Source organism: Zea mays, chromosome 3 (assembly GCF_902167145.1).
Source record: "Zea mays cultivar B73 chromosome 3, Zm-B73-REFERENCE-NAM-5.0, whole genome shotgun sequence".
NCBI lineage: Eukaryota > Viridiplantae > Streptophyta > Magnoliopsida > Poales > Poaceae > Zea > Zea mays.
Window position 1 is genome coordinate 71,365,106 of NC_050098.1, and position 17,637 is coordinate 71,382,742.

Below are 17,637 nucleotides of genomic sequence, written 5' to 3' on the forward strand. Positions count from 1 at the left end.
ATGGTCAATATAACCCGTGAACTAATATGTTTGCTAATGTTTATGTTTGTAGTTCACAGGATACTAAAGTGACTTGAGGAAAGCAACACCTCAAAAGAAGACTTTATGAATATCACAAGTGAAGATTAAAGAATATCAAGCAAAGTCCAAAAAACGAAGAAATATGTTGCCACTGGCGGACTGTTCGGTCGAGGACAACAGACTGGCCGGTGCCACACGCCGGACTATCTGGTGCACCAAGGAATAGTGGCCCAACGACTAGTTTCTAGTGGCACTGTGGAGGAGACATCAGACTGTCCGGTGCGACACCAGACTGTCCAATGCGACACCGGACTGTCCGGTACAAATGCTGACAGCACCAACGGTCGATTGATAAATCCAATGGCTAGTAGCGCACCGGACTGTCCGGTGTGCCACAGAAAGCTGCAGCTTTCCTCCAACGGCTATAATTGAGTTGGGGCCTATAAATACATCACCCAACCGACCATTTGAAGGTGTGGGAGCCGAAGCAACATACCAAGGCATATTGTAGACATTTCCAAGTGCTCATACATCCAAGTGCTTAATAGAATCACTCAGTGATTAGCGTAGGTGCTTTGCGAAGTGCTTAGGTTAGTTAGACCGTTTTAGCGCTTGCTCTAGGTGAATCCTAGTTAGTTGAGTGAGTTTAGAAAAACCACACAACCCCTCGGCTCTTGCATGAGCCGTTGTAATTGTGCTGAGTGGGACGAGAGTCTTGCGAGACCGTGACAACCGAGTTTAAGGTCTTGCCGTCCTTTTTTGCTTTTTGGCCCTTTTTGCGAAAGTTTTTTTACAACTACATTCTTTTTTGCCATTGGCATCATCATTATTGGTGTCGAGATTACACGTCTCGACGCCAATATAGATGGCGTCGAGCTCTACCTCATGCTAATGTGGCGCTTCTGTAGCAGGGTGTCGACGCCATGATCGTTGGCACCGACCCCTGATACGACTTCCGTCGGCATTGGCCGTTGGCCCATGGCTGTTGTCAAGTGCAGTGTTATGTTATATATATATATACTAGGTATGTACCCATGCGTTTCCATAAGAGTTAAAAATTAGTATAAAACATAGATACAGAACGACAACATCACTATAATATATAAAATTCGTGAATCAATTAGTTTATGTATGTTTGGATTAGAAATTGCACTAATTAATTAGCAACCAAATGTTACATATAACATATATGTATTTCTGAGTTGTTCTACTATAAGCTACTGCTAGCATAGCAACTGATTATCGTTGGGGTGAAGGCGAACACGCCCCCCTCGCTCGCGGATTTCCACATTGACGTATCACAGATCGAAGGCCCCATCAGCAGGTTCGGCTAGCCAGGCCCGCGGACATCGCCCATGCGAAGGCTCGTGCGCCCCCTTCGCTCCGACGAGCCGAGGCGAAGACCATGAAATACTTCAGGGACCAGATGACCGAGACCACGAAGACCTCAAGGCTTTGTCTCCCTCAGCACAAGAAGGGGCCCGTGTACAATCCGATCCATGTTGTAAGGCCCCGCCCGCAGGTCGTCGTATGTGCAGAGCGGGTTGGGCCACGTCTGTAATAAAGTATGTTGTAATGACATGCTGTAACCCCCATGAGGGAATATTCCGGGGATAAACTAGGTAAATGAGGGTCTAATTGTCCTTGACACGGTCGGGTGGTCCCTCAGTTACCTATAAATACCCCGCACCATGCCAATGCGGGGGATGAAAAGAAAAAACACGTTGCCCTAACGCCTTGTGTTCAGAGGCATCAAACCATTCCCTTTTCTTCCCATTGGATTTTGCTGTCCCAGATTAGCAAGTTCCAACATTTGGCGCCCACCATTCGTGTGACGAGAAAACATCCCGCGATAGCCCCCAAGAGAGCAAGTTCGAAGGCCGCCGCCTCCATCGATGACGCGGCGAAGGCAGCGCTCCTGGCGAAGAAGAAAGGCAAGGCCCTCGCGGATAACACCCTTCAGGAGGCCTTCAAAGATGACACCGTCAATAGCAAGAGGCAACGCCAGGACAACCCCACGCCCGACGGCACTGTGCGCACTTGTAGTTCTGAGGGCGCACCACGAGCATCTCCACCAGGCTTCGCTCCTCTAGAAGGCGAAGACACCATAGAAGATGGCGAGATCATAGGCATCTCGACCGAAGATCAGTTAAAACTGCGAGCCCTGCGCATCAAGAACAACCACCTTCAAAAGCAAAAGGAGATACTCGAAGCCAAGCGCCAGCGCGTCACCATGCAAGCCAAAGTGCGACAAATGATACTGGATGAGGAACAAAAAGCTCGGGAGGTAGAGCAAGAAATCGCACTTATACAAGGCGAAGGCCTTTACAATCTGCAGTGTGGCCCCCTCGCGGCCCCGATTACCTTCCAACAAAACATACAAGGCAGAGACCCATACCACCTGCATCGTGCCCCCCTCGTCCCCCAACAGCCACTTTCCAGGGACTCAATTACCTCGACAAGCGAAGTCCGCTCGCTCCGCAGCTCCAAGCGTCACCCTAGCCCGCCAACTTTAGGGCCGGCACTTACCCTAAGTACAATGGTAGCACCGACCCGACCCAGTACATCATGAGCTACCAAGTCGCTGTTGGGACAACGCCACCATGGCCAAATCCTTCATCATCGCACTTGAAGGCCCAACCCTAACCTGGTATACCAGGCTGCCGCCACTTTCAATCGAGTCGTGGAAGGGACTTCGTGACAAGTTCCTACTGAATTTCCAAGGATACATATCAGACACAGATGCATTGGCCGAGCTATCAGTCTGCAAGCAGCAGGAGAAGGAGACACTTCGAGAATACTACAAAAAGTTCCTCACACTCAAGTCGCAATTGCCATCTATTGACGATCACATAGCAATCCATTATGCAATCAGCGGTCTTCAAGCCGGCGTCTTGTACAACCATTGCATCAGAGACCTGCCCAAACACTTGCAAGAGCTCTACCAATTGTTTGAAAAATATGCCAGGTCCGAGGAGCTACACCAGCACAAGATCGAATCTCATAGGAAACCCAAGGACACTCCGCAGTCCAGCAGAACTTGGGTCAGGCCAGCGCAGTCCAACTCCGGTAGGGAAAATCGCAACCAGCAACAGGTGCACACCATCGCCAACCAACATCCCGCCGAAGACACAGTTCAGCGTCCGGAGTACCCCTCTCAAGACCGCGGCAACAACACAAGAGGAAGAGGCAGAGGCAGAGGCTAAGCCTAGCAGCCGCAAAGATTTTACTGCCTGTTTCACGGCGAAGACTGCGCACACCCCACCAGGGACTGCCCAGAGACCAAGGCCACCAAGGACAGAATGGCCAGCGCCTAGCCAACCGACAACCAACGAGTCGTCGCGCCCACCTATCACCCCCAGCAATACCACCAGCAACGATACCACAACGAGCAAATCCACCACAAACCCAACCACGTAAACCATCGCCATTAAGAGGTGCAAGTTCTCCCCCACCACCACCACACCATTCAAATCCTCCACATCAAAACCCCCACCGCCAGCACCCAAGCAAGAAGACTTCGCCGAGCAACCTTATCGCGGGTCATTTACATGATCACTAGGGGATCCAGTGTAGACTTCGACTCCAAGCGGCACAAAAAGGACCACTACCGCAGTGTCAACCACGTCGCTCTCACCGACCCAGTGGTACAAACAAAGTGGTCCCACGTACCGCTCACTTTCGATGCCAGGGACGTTGATTTGCGCAGTGCACCACACGTAGATGCCATGGTAATCAATTGCAGGGTAGCAGGCTGGGATTTGCACAAAGTACTGGTTGACAATGGCAGCCAGGCCAACATCATCTTCTTGCACGCCTTCGATCGCATGGGCATCAACCACAACCTCCTTAAGCTCGTAGACAACCCTTTATACGGTTTCGCAGGCAAAGGCACATTCCCTGTTGGCAAAATGGAGCTTCCATTGTAATTCGGCACAGCGCCCAGCGCCGAAGCGAGCAAGTCACCTTCGACATAGTCGACATGGTCTACCCGTATAACGCCATAATGGGGCACAATTCAATCTACAAGTTTGAGGCAGCCATTCACGGTCTTTATCTTTGCATGAAGATCCTAGGCCCACAGGGCATGATCACAATCTACATAGATCAGTAGACAACACGGAACATCGAGAGAGACTTCATTCCAGGGTAGCGCAATGTTCACTGCCTAACAATAGAGTGGGAAGGCAGCGATAGTCATCACTCAGCCAAAAGCAAAAAGATCAATGCCCAGTTGCAGAGTAATGACGGGACAAAGATAGTACCCCTCGATCTCGCAACCCCAAAACAAACAGTCATGATTAGCGAAGACCTGACACCACACGACGAGGGAAGGCTTCTTTCTTGTCTCAGCTGCAACAAGGACGTCTTCGCCTGGTCCGCCCTAGACCTAGTGGGGGTTAGCCGCGCAATCATCGAACACAGTTTGGGCATCGACCCCTCGGTTTGCCCAAAAAAGCAGCAACTAAGAAAAATGTCTGACAAAAAAACAGAGGCAGCCAAGGCCGAGGTACATCACCTATTGGAAGCCAAATTCATCGAGCCAATAGCCTACCCAACATGGCTCGCCAATGTCGTGATGGTGCAGAAGAAGAGCGGAAAATGGCGCATGTGCATTGATTTCACAAGCCTTAACAACGCATGCCCAAAGGACAGATCCCCCTACAGCGAATCGACAAGATTGTCGATTGCGCAGCAGGCTATGAAGTCATGTCCCTCTTAGACTGCTTCTCGGGTTACCACCAGATTCACATGAAAGAGGAAGACAAGGCCAGTACCAACTTCATCACCCCCTTCGGCACGTACTGCTTCGTACGGATGCCCGAGGGACTCAAGAACACCGACTCAACTTTTTCCCGCCTCACCAAGAAGGCCCTTAAAAACCAAGTGGGCCACAACGTCTTCACTTATGTGGACGACATCGTCGTTGCGAATAAAAGCAAGGAGGACCACCTGTCTGAACTCGCAGAAACATTCGCCAACATGCACGAAGCAAGACTCCGACTGAACCCAGAGAAGTGCATCTTCAGGGTACGTCAAGGGAAAATCCTCGGCTATTTAGTATCACACCGAGGAATCGAAGCCAATCCAAATAAAATCTAAGAAATCATGGACATGGCATCGCTGCAATCCATCAAGGACATCCAATGACTAACCGGAAGACTGGCGACACCGAACAGATTCATCTCCAGATCCGCTGAGCGAAGCCTCCCATTCCTCAAAACATTGCGAGGCGCGAAAGACTTCGTCTGGGGTCCAGAGCAAGCAGCGGCCTTCGAGTCTCTCAAACAACATCTATCTGACCTGTCGACCCTGACAAGTCTAGACCCAGCACTCCCCCTCCTCCTATACATCGCGGCCTCACACAGCGCAGTCAGCGCAGCACTGGTCCAAGAAAAGGAAAGGGACGACAAGGCTCAACAATGCCCAGTGTACTTCGTCTCTGAAGTCCTCACGAGTTCTAAATTCAACATGACTGAACTTGAGAAAATCTCATACGCAGTCATCATGGCTTCGCGCAAGCTAAGACATTACTTTGAGGCATACAAAATACGAGTCACTTCCGACAGGGGCCTTGGGGAGCTGCTCAGAAATCCAGAAGCATCCGCAAGAATAGCAAATTGGGCAGCGAAACTCTCAGGGTACAACATCACTTTTGAGCCTAGAACAACAATCAAATCACAAGTCCTCGCAAATTTGATCGTAGACTGGACAGGACCTGTGGGGCCACAACAGGAACACGCAGAAACGGTCTAGACTATCCATTGCGATGGCGCATGGTGTCACACAGGAGCAGGCACCGCGATGATCATCACATCACCTACCAGAGTCAAATACAGATACGCCGCATGCCTCAGCTTCGCACTAGAGTCCGACAGATGCACATACAACATAGACGAGTACGAAGCGGTCATCCTCGGACTTCGCAAACTGTGAGCCCTCAGCGTGCATGCATCATTAAAATGGACTCCAAGGTCGTCGCCAGCCAAATCGAAAAGGAATACTCAGCCAAAGAGCCCGTGCTAATGCAGTATCTCACCGCTGTTCGAAGCCTCGAGAAACAATTCAAGGGTTTCACTCTACAACACGATGAGAGAAACAAGAACGAAGAGGCTGATACATTAGCTAAAGCAGCAGCAAAGGGCAAAGCCCTGCCCTCTGATGTATTCTATCACGTCATCGGTACACCAGCCATTAGAAAATCCTAAAGGTCTACAAATAACACAAGACGCCGACGGACACCAGATCATTAACCTTATAATGGCCGAAGACTAGCGGGCCCCAATAACCCTATACCTCCAAGGCCACTACCATCCATCCGATCACAGTGAGTCCAAAAGGCTTAAACACAGAAGCAGAGACTTCGCAATTGTCAATGGCCAGCTATACAAGAAAGGAATCAGCCAACCTATGTTGAAATGCATAACTAAAACTAAAGGCTTAAAGCTTCTTTGTGAAATCCACATCGGTACTTGCAGATCACACTCAGGACCAAAGGCCCTTGCAGCCAAAGTCACTAGTCAGGGATTCTATTGGCCCATAGTCATATGCACGGCCAACCGAGTAACTCAATCGTGCAAAGCATGCCAGAAATTCTCGCCCCGAACAGGCGCCCCTTCGCAACTCACCAAGCTCATTACCCACACCTGGCCGCTTCAGCGATGGGGGCTCGATATTGTCGGGCCACTACCCACAGCTCAAGGCAATCTCAAATTCACCTTCGTCGCTGTCGAATACTTCACCAAGTGGATCGAGGGCAGATCAGTTTCCACAATAACATCCAAGACAACACAAAAACTTTTCTGGCAGAATATCGTATGTCGGTTCGGAGTCCCATCCGAATTAACAGTCGATAACGACAAGCAGTTCGATAACCAAGACTTCCGGTAATTCTGCAACTCCATCGACACGAAGGCAGTGTTCGCCTCTGTCTACCACCCACAGTCCAATGGTGTAGTCGAGCGCGCCAACGGCAAGATCTGCAACGCCATCAAGAAGAGGCTACTTGATGACAAAAAGGGCAAATGGGTGGACCAAATACCCGAAGTCATATGGGCATTGAACACAACAGAATCCAGAGCAACTGGGTTCACACCTTTCCGCTTGATGTACGGATCCGAAGCAATGACGCCGTAAGAGCTAAAGCACGGATCCCCACAAACAAGCCCAACAACCACCCCTAACGTCGACGAGCTAACCTCCAAAGACCTTATCGACGGAGACCGTGTCCTCGCTCTGGAAGCATTGAACAAATATCAAGCATAGACTAAGGCATGGCGCAACAACACCGTCATCCCAAGAGAGTTCAAAGAAGGAGACTCACAAGAACCATCAGAATAGAGCCTCGGGGCAAGCTTGAACCCAAGTGGGAGGGGCCCTACATCGTCAAGACCAAAACATCGCCGAATTCTTACAGGCTCACCTCACCATCCGACGAAGGCCTAGAGCATTCATGGAACATAGACAACATGCGCAAATTCTTTGTCTAGTCCCAAGGCCCGAGTGCCTTTGTAACTCTCAAAACAATGTCAATCAGGCCCGCACTCTTTTCCTCCCAGGGGGTGAGGTTTTTAACGAGGCGGAGCCATGTAATATAATACCGCAAAGCCCCCAAACAAAAGCAAAGTCAAACTGGCACCACAACCATGGGTGTCGAAAAAGACCGCGGTAACGACCTTCGACATTCGACACACAAAACAGTCATCGCAACAGGCAGCCTAGACTGTCTTCACGTGCGACATGTCCGAGCAAAAGTCACCTAAGGGTGCAGCCGGACAGAAGCACAATAAGTGCACGACACCACCCACAGGGTGAGAAGTCTTCAACGAAGATGCGTCCGAGCAAAAGTCGCCTAAGGGTGCAGCCGGACAAAAGCACAACAAGTGCAAGACCCGACACGCTCGAGCAAAAGGCGCCTAAGGGTGCAGCCGGACAAAAGCACAATAAGTGCGAGACACGACATTTCTAAGCAAAAGTCGCCTAAGGGTGCAACCGGACAAAAGCACAAGTGCGCGTCACCACCCACAGGGTGCAAAATTTTCTACAAAGACAACTTCCAAGCAGAAGTCGCCCAAGGGTGTAGCCGGAAAAACCAACAACACTCGCGGTATGCGATCCCCACTACATAAACAACCTACTGAACAGATGTCGCCTAAGGGCGCAACTAGATAAGTGAAAAATGTTGTGCAGTCACCTGTCAGAAGCGGAGTCCCCTACGGCACGAACACGATTACAAACCGAAGCCAGGCACAACAAATACAAAGCACAATCACAAATAAACAACAAGCGAAGGGCTCAACGACACCATCGCACATTATTACAAATCACAACTTTTACCCTCACAACTCTATTGCGAAGAGGGGGGAGGGCAGCGTTTTCACTCAATATCGCAATAGAGCAACGAGGGCAACAAAAATGTCACATAAGCTCCTTCGAAATAAGACCCGCCTCCCGAAAATTGAACATCATCATCCTCAACTCTTCCCCCTCAAACAGGTCCCACAAGTCCCCCTCTCCAATGCACGTCCCACACGTCGATGAAAGTAGCTCCCATTGACCACCTCGATCCAATCGCAGACCACCCCGAGGACGAGACCTTTCAAAACCCATTCATGATGACTCACTGGTGCTCTGTTTCGACACAACCATCCTTCGCCTCCGCGAGTCCTCAGCTCTCGCATCAGCCGAGGTCACCAGCGCCTCGTGAGGGACAGATCACGGCGGAGACTCCGACACAGCCAAATCCAACACATCAAAATAATCTAGGTCCTCCTCAGAAGATTCCTTAACCCACGAGAAAGGACTCCCAAATTCCACTTCAACCAAAGACCACGACCCAAGCTCAGACCCCTCAGACACATTTCCACTAAGAAACGTTGCATTTGCAGCCATCAAAACATCATTAGTATCAATATCATCAGGGTTTGCTTGCGCAGGCCCGGACGTCGGAACCTGCGCAGCAACCGACCTTTAGTATTACAAAAAGTAAAACACCCAAACCCTAAAATCCCTAGCGCATCGCTTCAACCTGCACTGGAGCAGACACCGCTGCAGGGTCTTCGCTAGAGCCGTCCTGAGGTGCTGAGTGCCCTTCAACTCTCGCCTCCTCCGCGCCACCCATCCGAGTCATCGAGCTTTCAAGACCGGCGAGGTCGTCAACTTCTTCTTCATTCATCATCTGCGAAGCCAACAAAACATTTCACGGTTAAGTAAGTAAAAAAACAAAAAACAAAAAAACATATATATACATATATTATCATAATAAAATAAATACCTATGCTAGTGCTCGGTCAGCCCTCTTTTGGACGGTGCCACGACCATGAGAACCCCACATCCTATCATAAAGCGCCCCAGCGGACCGCTTTAACACATCATCTTCAACCTGGAAAATTTCGCGGTCAAAGTCCTCACTTGCCCGGTCGAAGACTTCGAAGTGCCTACATGCTTCGCGAGACAAGGCATTCGCCGCCACCTCGCAGGTGACAAGAGATGCGTAGGACATGAGGCCCGTCACGATAGATGGGAGTGACTCCAGCTCCTCCTATAGCCACCTAAGAAAGCGAAGACCCACCTCCTCCCCAGATTTATCAAAAGGAGCAGTCTGTGCGCCGAGCTCGCGGTACGCTTCCACAAACAGCGTGTGCGCCCGCTCAACACCGGCGCAGGTGGAGGCCTCCGTCTTCTCACAATAGCTGCAGAGGCTCTTCAGCTCTGACTCCTTGTCAGTGGCACGCTTGAGGGCAAATTCAGCCTCGGCGCGCACGTCTTTGGCTTCTACGCGGGCGGCCTGGGCCTCCGCGTGAGCTCTTTCCACGCCCTCCTTTTCCTCGGCAAGTCGACGGTTGAGGTCTTCCCTCTCTTTCTCTGCCACCGAGAGCTTCTCAAGCAGATTGCGGCTTTTATTCTCCGCCACCGACTTGTCCTTTACCGCCTCCGTATGTTGCGTGCGGAGGCGTTAAATCCTTCCCTCAAGCCACCGCCTTTCGGAGGCAAACTACAAGGTCAGCGCCCCCGAAGCAATACGTTCCGCGAAGGCGGTCGCCTGACACCAAAAACAACATTCAATAACAAAGACAGGAAAACGACACAGCTACAAGCACTAATCACAATCATGTATTTCAGCTGCTGTGCGACCGAAGCGGCCACGCCTGTAGCAGCGGCAACAAAGGCGATCTTGCTGCTGGCGCAGAATCTAGCCCACGGGTCCTCTGAGGCCCCCGTGCCACCCTTTGTTTCCATCGCCGTGACCACTAGGCCGACGGACGACGCCGCCGGCACAACCGCTAGCTGGCCAGACTCCGCCCCTACATCACACTCAAGTCAGAAACATGGACCCGATTCAAAAAAAAATTAACTCACCAGCAAGCGGCAGCCCCGTCTGGGCGTCGAACATAGCGACCCCGCCCACCAAGTAGTCGTCCACGGACAACTCCGTGGAGACTCCTTCGGCCCCCGCCACTGCCGTCTCAGCAATGCGTGGTGGCGAGGGGGGCCTTTGCCCACTGGCGGGCGCTGTGGGCGGGGGCATACCGGCGCCTAAGGCGGCGGACTTCACGCTAGGCCGCACCACCTTCATTTCCCGCCTCGGGTCCACCAACCTGACGGGGGCCCAACGCTTCTTCCACTGCGTGACCTGGCGTTCTTTCTCCATCACTGCTGATACAACATCACCAATGTCCCTTCCGTAAGGGAAAATCTTTAGGTCACGAGCTAATCGAGACATAAAAAAAATCTTCGCCAGCTGTCCGGGGTATCGGAACATTCCTAGGCCACCGGTAACCGTCAGCATTCGTGCAGAGGTTTCCCGGAGCTCGGGCAAAGACATCGTTTCCCCAGGAGCTGCGCACGTCTCTAGCAATACCCCAACAAAATGACCAGAAGCCTTTAGCCCCAACTCCTCAGCCGCCGTACCTAATTTTCTCTTCTAGCGAACGCACCCGGAGCCTTATCCCATGAGGGGCCTTCATTGGCCGAGGGCCTTATTTGCTTCCCTCGACGATCAGCGGTGTCGGCAGAGTCCCCCTCCGGGTAAGAGTCGTACGACAAATGATTCAGCTCAAAAACACGGTTCAACCTAGCGTTGGAACCGTGAATATCCCAGCTTCTCAAAGTCTCTGTCTTCGGCACGTATTTGCCAACAATCTTGGCAGCTTCGGCCTCGACCTCACGCACAAACGCGGCCGCGTCTCGGCCACGTAGATCCATGGCGAAGACAGGACTTCGCAGTAGCTGGCCCCCCAGTGTTGGCATCAAGCGGGCGGTAACCTCACCCAGTGCCAACCATGCACTAGGGGCCAAACCCCGTAGGCAATAAACTCCTCGACCAAGTCGCTTCCGCTACTCAGGCGGGCCACATATCGAAGGGCCCCCTCGTCTTCATCTTCTTCTGCCACCTCAAATTGTGGAAACGCCACATAACAATGTGAACACATGATGGCCGAGGCAAACTTGACAACCCTTCGATATCCCCGGGAGCCACATAAAACCAAAAGTCCCACCAATTGCCCCACTTATTCCTAGTACAGGGAACAATGCCAACAACTTCAGCCGAGGTCTTCCTAGTCCTCAGTGTGAAAGTTCACGATCGAAATTGAGCTATCTTATCACCTATTTTTCTCTTCTACCAGTGTAGACAATAATTCTTCGCAAAGACATCCATAGATGGCTGTCCGCCGTATGAGGAGACGACCCAGACATACTTCGCAAGCGCCACCACTGCATTTGGTGTCAACTGATGAACCTGTACCTCGAACCTCCGCAAAACCTCTACTACAAATCGATGCGTCGGCAGGCGAAGACCAGCAGTGAAAAAGGATTAAAAAACAACCAATTGCCCCTCCGGCTCAGGGACCTCTTCTGCCCCTAGAGCCCACCCGACACCATTCCCAAAGTAACCTTAGCGCTGCATCTCCAGCACGTGGCCCGAAATTATCCTCGAGGTCCCAAACTCGACGGTGTGGTCGAGCTGCAGTTCTACCACCACCAAATCGCTCAACGTCTCCTCAGACGACGGTGTGGCCGGCGACGCGCTCGCAGCAGACGAAGAAGAGGATGACATTGTCACGTACCGTCAGCGGCGGCGCGCGGTTTGTTTGATATGAGCCAGATCACCGGCGGAGAAGGAGCAAAGAGGGCAGGCGAGCGGTTGTAAAAACTAGATTTTTTCCAGCGTGAGCTCGAGCAGGTAAAAGCCTCGGTCGAGGCCAGGTTTTTATAGGCGCGGAGCGATGCCTTGGGAAACCCGCAATCCCATAGTAACATGTCCCATCGACGGTCACATTTCAAAAACCCCCACAGGACCAATTCGAGCTAGGGCAGCGTTTTTACCATCTCACGACAGTCTTTAGTACCAGCTGACTTGGTCGAACTGGCCCCTCAGAGGGCAAATGTTGGGGCGAAGGCGAACACGCCCCCCTCGCTCGTGGATTTCCACATTGACGTATCATAGATCGAAGGCCCCGTCAACAGGCTCCGCTAGCCAGGCCCGTGAACATCGCCCATGCGAAGGCCCGAGCGCCCCCTTCGCTCCGACGAGCCAAGGCGAAGACCATCAAAGACTTTAAGGGCCGGATGATCGAGACCGCGAAGACCTCAAGGCTTTGTCTCCCTCAACGCAAGAAGGGGTCCATGTACAATCCGTCCCATGTTGTAAGGCCACGCCCGCAGGTCGTTGTATGTGCAGAGCGGGTTGGGCCACATCTATAATAAAGTATGCTGTAATGACACGCTGCAACCCATCGTGAGGGAATATTCCGGGGATAAACTAGGTAACTGAGGGTCTAATTGTCCCTGACAGGGTCAGGCGGTCCCTCAGTTACCTATAAATACCCCCGCACTGTGCCAATGCTGCAGACGAAAAGAAAAAAACACTGTTGCTCTAACGCCTTGTGTTCAGAGGCATCAAACCATTCCCTTTTCTTCCCATTAGATTTTGTTGTCCCCAGATTAGCAAGTTCCAACAATGTCTTCAGATGAATTTGTCATCACCCATCCCAGTCATGCCAGTGTTCAGATGAATCTATCATCACCCATCCCATCCATGTGGTCTGATGTGCAATGCTCAGTTGTGACTCGTAAGTGCTTGCTAAAGGTGGATGGAGACAATGACCTTCTGACGTAGTGTCGCATTATACCCAATCTGTAACACCCAAAATTCTATTTTGGAGTCCATAACATTTTACCTACAAATAAATAAAATATCTACAATAGTGGTTTCCTTCCTTTTCAAAGTTATTCTATAGAAAAATGGATACATGGTAATGATAGAAAATTCAAACATAAACCTTTTTTGAAACTAAAATTTCACTTGAATTCTAGGAAAGAAAACATGATAATAAAAAGACCTTCAATCCAGTTGCTGAAGTAGAGTATTTTCCCCTCATAAACTATATAAGCAGAAATACTTTTCAAAAATATTTAAGTAACTCCTATTTTCTTTTATTATTTAAGTAATGAATATTCAATTTAAGTAATGAATATTCAATTTTCTTTTATTATTAACTTCTAACTTAGTCACACAATCAAAAATAATATTTTTTAAAATAAATAATAAAGTGTGTAAGGAATATTGGAAGCATTTGGCTTAAAGGAAAGGAACAAAAATAATTAATAAAATATGTAAATACGACTTGCATCTCATGCTAGGTAATTTTGAATTGTTGCATCTTGTGTGTAAGTTTGAAATTGAGTTATGAATTTGGAACTTGAAAATAGAATAAAATGGAACACATGAAAAGAAAATAAGAAAAAGAATAAAAGGAAAGATCTAACTGGGCCAACTATCCCCATTCTTGGCCAAGCTAAAACGCCAGCCCACCTCCACCCTCGTGCACTGACATGGGAGCCCACACGTCAGCCACTCACTAGCTGACCCATTCTTCCCCTTTCCCTTTTTCTGTTATTTCCGTGCTCTATCCTTGACATCTGGGGCCACATCGTCTTCCTCTTAAGACTAGACGAGCGGACGCCCCTAGGTCTAAGCCGATGCCATGTGCCCCTGTTTCAGAGCTATCCCCTCCATCATAATCAGGACTCCGCTTCTGCATCCGCTCGACTGGCCTCATCCACACGCGCGCGTGCCCGGATCGCTGACCAGTGAGACCAAGAAGTCAGCCGTCCTCCACTAGAGACATCACACGCGTTGTCGCCGTAACACAACCACCAACGATCCCGGGTGCTGTTAGGCCTCCTCCCCTCCCACTCAGCTTGGTATATATAGATAACCCCCTGACCCCCTCTAGCCATAGGCGAGAGAGAGAGAGAGAGAGCACCGCTGGACCAAGAGAAGTAGAGAGAGGGCCACCATGGGTGGGGAAAATCGTGCCGCCAACGCGAAACTTCAACCTCGACGTCGTCTGAAACCTAGGATCGGGCCAGAGGACGGAGCACCACCTCGAGGAACATTCTACGGTGAGAGATTTTGTGAGGGAAGCTATGGTTAAGTAATGATTTCTCGCCAGACATGGGAGTCCGCCGTAGAGCCGCTGGGTGTTGACGCTCGGGCTATATGCTGCTCAATCATAGGTATAAGCCCTCCCATCTTGTACACCTTGTCCCCCTCTATGTGTAGGTATATCAGGTTTGGAGAATAGAGTGTCGGCAAGCCGAGATGGCTGTCGCTAGCGAGAGCTCCACCCATAGGCCTGTGCGCCACTGTGGCCTACGTCTGGTAAGGGAGAAGAGTCGTAAGCCATCAGATCTTGTATGGGCGCAGAACAGACTCGGGCATATCCCTCCGCGTAGGTAAACTAACACCATGGATCTTTGATCGTTCGATCCAGAATATATCTTGCTTCATTAAATCATAACCGTCGATCTTCGATCTGATGGGCAGTGATGCATACCCATTCGTTTAAAGGTCATATCCAATCTGGTCCGCCGATTTCTGATCCAACAGATCTGATAGAAGCATACCCCTTCGACCGCGATTATTTTGCTAAAAAGCCCCAGGACTCCACAATCAACCCGTAGTCCAAGTGTGGGTAAAACAATATTACTTATGGGTCCCTGGTAATTACAACTTAGTCCCTAGACCTTGCATTTAAGCCCTCTAAAAGCTATTTTAGAGTATAGAATAAATATGAAAACACCTAGAAACTTGTAAACATCATAATTTACTCATTTTTACTCCGATTTGACTAGTTCAAATCACATTAGCTTCGTAATTAAATTGCCCACACATTAGTAACATTGTTTTCTCATGTAACATGTTTTCAAAATTAATAAAGTACTCAATTAATTTCTCTAATTAAAGTGAAAGTAATATTTTAATCTGGTATATGACTATAATTTGACTAAGATATGATTCCTAACTAATTTATAACTTAGAATAATGTTCAATTAAGTTATTTCTTTGTAATGTATTTATCACATGAATTATAGTCAACAGAGAACATAGTTTTGTTATTTAAACACACAACTCTTTAGAAATCTATATCTATTTAACCATAACTCCGATTTTAGTGATTCCAAACCTATGATCTCATAGCAGCACGTAGAATATTCCTACATAGTTTGTTCTCATGTTTGGTTTAATATTATTTTTATGTACTCCTTGTATATTTGTATGTATTTCTATGAGTAGCAGCGAGGTCACAAGGAACCCGAAGACCAACTCGGTGTAGTACCTTGATATCACAAGTATAAGGAAAGTTGTGCCCTTGATCACTTTTCTTTACCTAATAATGTTCTCTATAATCAATGTGACATGCCTAGGTTTATTTGATGGGACCTAATTGGTTACCCTAGTTTTTTTACCCCACACCTTGCATACAAATAAATTATTGGGTAGGCTTGCTATTGCTCTACCTGGTTTTGGAATTAATATTATATATGAAACTATGATCATGTTTAATTATTGTTCATGGTAAGATTATTGTGTTAATTGGAACATGGAGCGACCACCCGTGAAAATAGTGCTACCACAAGGGTATAATGGGATGCCCTTGGCTGGTTAATTAGAAAAGCTACTGTGACTTAATCCTTTCCCTAAAGGGGCAAGCGGGGTGGAAGGTCCTCGGGTCGGACTACCTGTAAAGCTTTTTGGACAAGGGATTCCTATATCGCCTTCGGCCTGGAATCTGCAGCGGGTTCTCTCATCTAGTGGAACTTTGTAAAGGCCTCGCAGTGGATCCTAGCCATTCATTTTGGGAGTGTCTAAGGGTCAAGCAAACCCTGGCTAAATAGGAAACACGTCTTATGGGTAAAGATGTGCAACCTCTGCAGAGTGTAATACTGATATATCAGCCATGCTCATGGTCATGAGCGGCTCAGATCCTCACATGAGTAATTTATGGAATTAAACTTAATCAGTCATTTGCATTGCATCGTGGGATTTATTATTAATTGTGATCTATTATTTAATTGGGATGGTATACACTTATACTTAGTAACTACTAATAAAGTTTTGACCAACTTATTAAAACAATGCTCAGCCTTAACCCTCATTTGTTGATAAGCCTTACACTTCACATGAAGAACCACCGTAAGTGAGCTCATGCCCATTATTCTCCACAACTCGTTGATCGATGAACGTATGTGAGCTCACCCTTATTGTACTCAGACCTAGGTCAAAAACAGGTACCATAAGATGAGGAGCATGAAGGATGCCGCGATGAGTTCGTGAGAGGTCTAGACCGTCGTCTCCCAGTCAACTATGGTTGCAGAGGATCGTTGTCATCATATGATGTAACTATTTAGTTATTTTCTATAGAACTCATATTGAGTAATAAAGATGTGATATTTATTTCTGTACCATGAGTCATCATATGTGTGAGACATGATCCTAGCACACATTTAATTTGCGCCGGTGTTTGCCCTTAAATCCAGGTGTGACACCATCTCCCGCTAGCAGTAACCCAAGAATAAGAAAAGTCTGCCGCTGTAGGAGGAATGGAGAGAAGGCAAGGGGGGATAGAAACAACAAGTCAAGAGATAATTATATGGGATAAACCAATAACCAAATCAAGGACAGGAGAAGGGAATTGCGATGGCCGAAGCTATGGTCGAGTGATATCGCATTCACGCTAATCGAATATTAACTATAATATTTAATTCAACCTAGTTATATTAATAGGTATTTGTCATATGCATAAATAAAACGATTAATTTTTTACTCGAATATTCTTTAGTTAAATAATTAATTTACCTAGCATGAGCGATTCTAGGCGAAGCAAATTAGTGTCACGCCGCAAAGCGCGTGACGCGCCAAAACGGTGCACGAGACACGAGCGAAACATCGCACGCGACGACGCACAAACGGTGCACACAAGCAATGGGCGAACGGCGTGCGAACACGCGCGATAAGGCGCATGGTCGACGCACGTGATACATAGTCACGACATGCGCAAAATTATGCGTGATGACACACGTGAAATAGCATGCATGGACAACAACTACAACTGCACGTGACAACACACGCGAACGAGTGAGGGCGCACAACAAGCACAACACGACGACTTTAGTGCACGATGTGTGGGCAACGATGAGGCGAGCGACACGAACACGTGCACGGGGGGGGGGGGGGGGGGGTAGACAGGCGGTAGACGAGGGGTAGATGAACATCGTCTAGAGATAGATGACATCATCGATGTCCCGATGACATGCTGCATGGCACGA